The sequence below is a fragment of the Rhagoletis pomonella genome, unplaced genomic scaffold (genome assembly GCF_013731165.1).
Source record: "Rhagoletis pomonella isolate Grant_MI unplaced genomic scaffold, Rhpom_1.0 Rhpom_scaffold_00007, whole genome shotgun sequence".
In the NCBI taxonomy this organism is placed as follows: Eukaryota; Metazoa; Arthropoda; class Insecta; order Diptera; family Tephritidae; genus Rhagoletis; species Rhagoletis pomonella.
Genome location: NW_023458561.1, coordinates 59,871,968 through 59,876,137, shown reverse-complemented (window position 1 = coordinate 59,876,137; position 4,170 = coordinate 59,871,968). Strand labels below are relative to the sequence as shown.

General features: G+C 36.7%; 2 protein-coding genes across 2 annotated transcripts in view; one reads left to right on the top strand and one right to left on the bottom strand.

Annotated features, from left to right (window-relative positions):
* The window catches only part of LOC118743202 (UDP-glucosyltransferase 2-like), a 93,067-nt gene that overhangs the window by 8,415 nt on the left and 80,482 nt on the right, over nucleotides 1-4,170 (top strand). The window lies entirely within an intron of this gene.
* Nucleotides 1-4,170, bottom strand: part of LOC118743923 (UDP-glucuronosyltransferase 2B7-like) — a 21,067-nt gene that overhangs the window by 16,632 nt on the left and 265 nt on the right. The gene's annotated exons all lie outside the window — the stretch shown is intronic.

Here is a 4,170-nt window from a genome sequence, read left to right as displayed (position 1 = left end):
GAAGTGCTCAAAACACTTTGATACGGAAATGGTGAGATATGTGTTGCCACTGAACTTGTTTATATCTATATCTATACAAATTATTTATCTTTTTTGTAATACAGTGAAACCCGCTCTCATGAAACCATGGCCGACGAATTTAGAGAAGGGTTATACCTTACTATGCTTTTATCATGATTATACTAAAATTGGATGGGCTATAAAACTTTATACTCATAAAAAGTTCTAACACTTCTAAAACAAGTTTGAAATTTTTTTGAATTTTTTGACCTAGACCACGTCCTACGTTTCGATGTGGAGGCTATGCTGAAATGTTGTAGTTGTAATTTTTAGAGCTTTACTAAAACGGTCATTGCACGAGAACTTATAAAGCGATTTAAAAAAAAAGTGTGGCGTTTCAAAGATATAATTCCAAACCTATCGACAGATTCAATTTTGTAAGTAACGAATTCGGTTTCTATCGTAAAAATAACGGTAAACATTGGCTTATTTTGGGGTCAATTTCGAGCTTTCAAAGTGCTCTAGCAACTTACAATTTGCAGGTTAAACTTTCCTTTTCCTATTTTAACATGGAGTGATTGGCAATGTTTATTTCTTACTTTTTGCTTTTCTACTTTCGTTTGATTGTGCTTAATATGAGCAATTACCCCGTTCGAGTGATAATCTCCAATGGGCATAAACTGCAGTTAAGGCTTGGTGGAAATACCCTATTACAGTTCTCCAAAATAATTTACAACCATGCGGAATTTACAACGAATACGGACACAAAAACGAATACGAGGGCGTAGATCAGAAGAGGACGAATACTAAGAGGAATTTGAAGAAAAAATTACGGTCGGTTACGAAGATCAATACGAAGATGAATACAAAGACGAAGACGAATAACGGAGACGAACTTGATCCCGAACGCGAAGACCAATCCGATGCGAATAAGAAGACAAAGACGAACTCGCGAAGCACCCGAAGACGAACGCGAAAACGAATGCGTAATGCGGAGACGAATACGAAGCCAAATGCGATAAAAAAAATACAAAAGCTCGTACACAGACGAAAGCGATTACAAAAACGCGTACGAATGTTAATACAAAGACGAAGACTAATACAAATACTAAATGCGAGACTTAAGCTAATAATAAGAGTAATACAAAATTCTATAGTGGGAAAGAAACTACAGTCAAACTTCCATAACACGAACTTCTATAAAACAAATTTTCTAAACTTGAACTAAATTCGGCGGCAATAGGATTTAGAGCATTAAGTACATGGTCTTATGACTCCGTTACTACGTACTTCCATAACTCGAACTGGTCGCATAAAAATGCTCGCGCGTACATTCTATAAATCGAATTACTTAAGGGAAATCCCAAATTTTTTATGACTGTCGTATTATTTTCGCGACGAAACTTGTTGTTTGCATAAGATTACATACATAATATGCATTGCATATGCATGTAAATATTTATCATGGTACTATGTTGCAGTCTAGATAAATACGTACGTATATACATCTTCATATATGTATGTCAAAGAAAACAAATTTTAAATAATATGTAGGAGAAAATGAAAATGTAAACGAAAATCTGGAAGATTAGGCAAAACACGACTGAATCCAAGTTCAAAAGTATCGTCAAAATGTCTTTGATTGACTTTTAGCAGAGATATATGTATACATAAATGGAGCATTATTGAAGCAGAGGTGTAGAAACAGACTTTTACTGGTCCTACTACAGTCGGGTCTACGTAACCGAAACGACCCAGATTCATATCTGGCAAAAAACAGCCAGCTACTACTGAAAAATATTTTCATATTTCTGAATAAAGAATGTACACGAAAAAAACTGGTCACAGTTAAAACGTTCTAAAACATAAATATATTAATGGAATTCAACGATATTTACATATATTTACATCTAAACTTAGTTTTATTGAAATTCGTTAAAAAAGAGTTAATTCTCCTTGTAATAAGCAAACGATCGCAATTTTGACTTTATGTCCTTCATTAGCCCTTGCACAGAAGTTTCAGTGATTTCCTTGGAAACCTGCTGCCATTTATTTTTGAATTGTTGTGCGTTTTTTACAGCTTTGTGGGTCTTAAGAAGTTTGGATTTCATAACGGCCCAGTAGGTTTCGATCGGCCGATGCTCTGGACAATTAGGTGGATTCACCTCTTTTGCTACAAAATACACTTTGTTTCTATGTTACCATCCTGAAGCCATTTTTCCGTAATGACATATCGCGAGATCAGGCCAAAAAAGCACTGGATCTTTATGAAGCCGTATAAGAGGTAAAAGTCGCTTTTGCAGACACTCCTTAGCATAAATTTCTTGGTTAATTGTACCAGTGCTTACAAAGGGATCACTTTTGAAGCCGCATTGGCAAATTGCCTGCCAAATGAGAAACTTTTTGGGAAATTTGTCAAACTTTTTGTTTTTATATTTATCTGCAACATTGCCTCTTTTATTTGCAGTGTGAAATTCGCGGCCCCGGATTTGTTTAAAATCGGCTTTTACGTACGATCCGTCATCCATAACAATACAGCCAAATTTTTGTATGAGACTGTCGTACAATTTCCGAGCACGTTGTTTCGCCAACAAATTTTGCTTACCGTTGCGATTAGGTGCTGCATTCACTTTGTAAGAACGTAGTCCTGCTGTTTTGCATACTTTTTGTATATACGAAGACGACATGTTTAATTTTTTGCCGACATCTCTTACCGAAAGTCCAGGATTTTTCTTAAAAGCAGATAACACTTCCTTTGCCTTAATTTCGCAAGCAAATCCTTTTTTTCTGCCACTACAAGGGTTCCTTTTTAAAGATAAACATTCATTGTATTTTTTAAGCACATAAGTAACGGTAGACTTCGGAAATTTTAGCTTTTTTGCGATGTCGTTATGGAACATGCTGGGATTTTCCAGCTTTTTGGGCAATATTAACTCGCGATCGATTTCTTTCTTGGTCCTCGTTTCTACACTGATTTTTGTTACTAAAAATAAATGATGCAGTAAGGTGGAAAATGCTTCCAGCTTTTTAAGTGTCTACCGATTTTTATTTTAGTGTTATGATTAACCGAGCTATGCTTGGTTATGTGCGACCAGTTTTTTTCGTGTACATTTTTTATTTGAATTCCCAAGAAAACTATTAGGACATGAACACGAATAAATTAATATAATAATTAATAATTAAAATTTTTTTTCGACAAGATATATAATAAACACTAAAAAATTCGAAGTATTCATAAGTCGAAGTTTTCGGCCCTTAGAAGTTTGTTGGACAAAACAAAAACGAAAATGTGCATTTAATTTATTTTCTTATTGTACTTTTCGTTTACTACTTCCACCTTTCATCCTTCTTAAAAGCCAACGCATTGACAAAACAGACGCTCCGACAGCGGCTGCCACAGCAGCCATGACCAGAGCAGCCACATCCAGTAAGTAGAATTCGTACCATTTTAAATCCATACCAGCAGCGCGCAAATGACGTGCGCCATTGTGGCGTATTACATAGTCGATCCAATAGAGTAACGTCTCACGCGGATCAACTGGACGATCACGGAAAATACGGGAACACTTTTGAGCGGTATCCCGATATGTGGCGTTGAAGAGCACCTGCTCCAGGCCATTCTTTAGAGTTTCGCGTGTAAGTCTACGAAAATCCAAAGCAACGGCATATCCAGAAAATTCAGCTTTCAGCAGATTTATTTGCTGGTGAAGAAACGGACTCGAGTTAGGAAGAAATTGCAGTGTTTGAACAAAAAATATGTATATTTTGGTTTATGTTTCAATTTACCTGATCGAAGAAGAACGGCATACCCAATATGGGTACGCCATGGTAGACGGATTCCTGTAAGCCGAAAAGGCCTCCGTGGGAGATAAAAGCGCGCATGTTAGGGTGTGCCAAGATATCGTTTTGTGGCAACCACTTTTTAATGATAACATTATCTGGTACATTTGGTATGCTGTCGTTTTCGAACTTCCACAAGACGCGTTGCTTCAATTGACGAAAGACATCGGTAAATATCTGTAGCTTTTCTAGCGGCATGTCCTTAGTCTCAACTTGGGTGCCAAAGCTAAAATAAATGGCACCATGCTCAGCCTCATCCAAAAATGTCTGTAAATCGGTGGGAAGTGGCTTCGGTGGAGAGATATGTATGCCGCCGATGTTAACCATGTT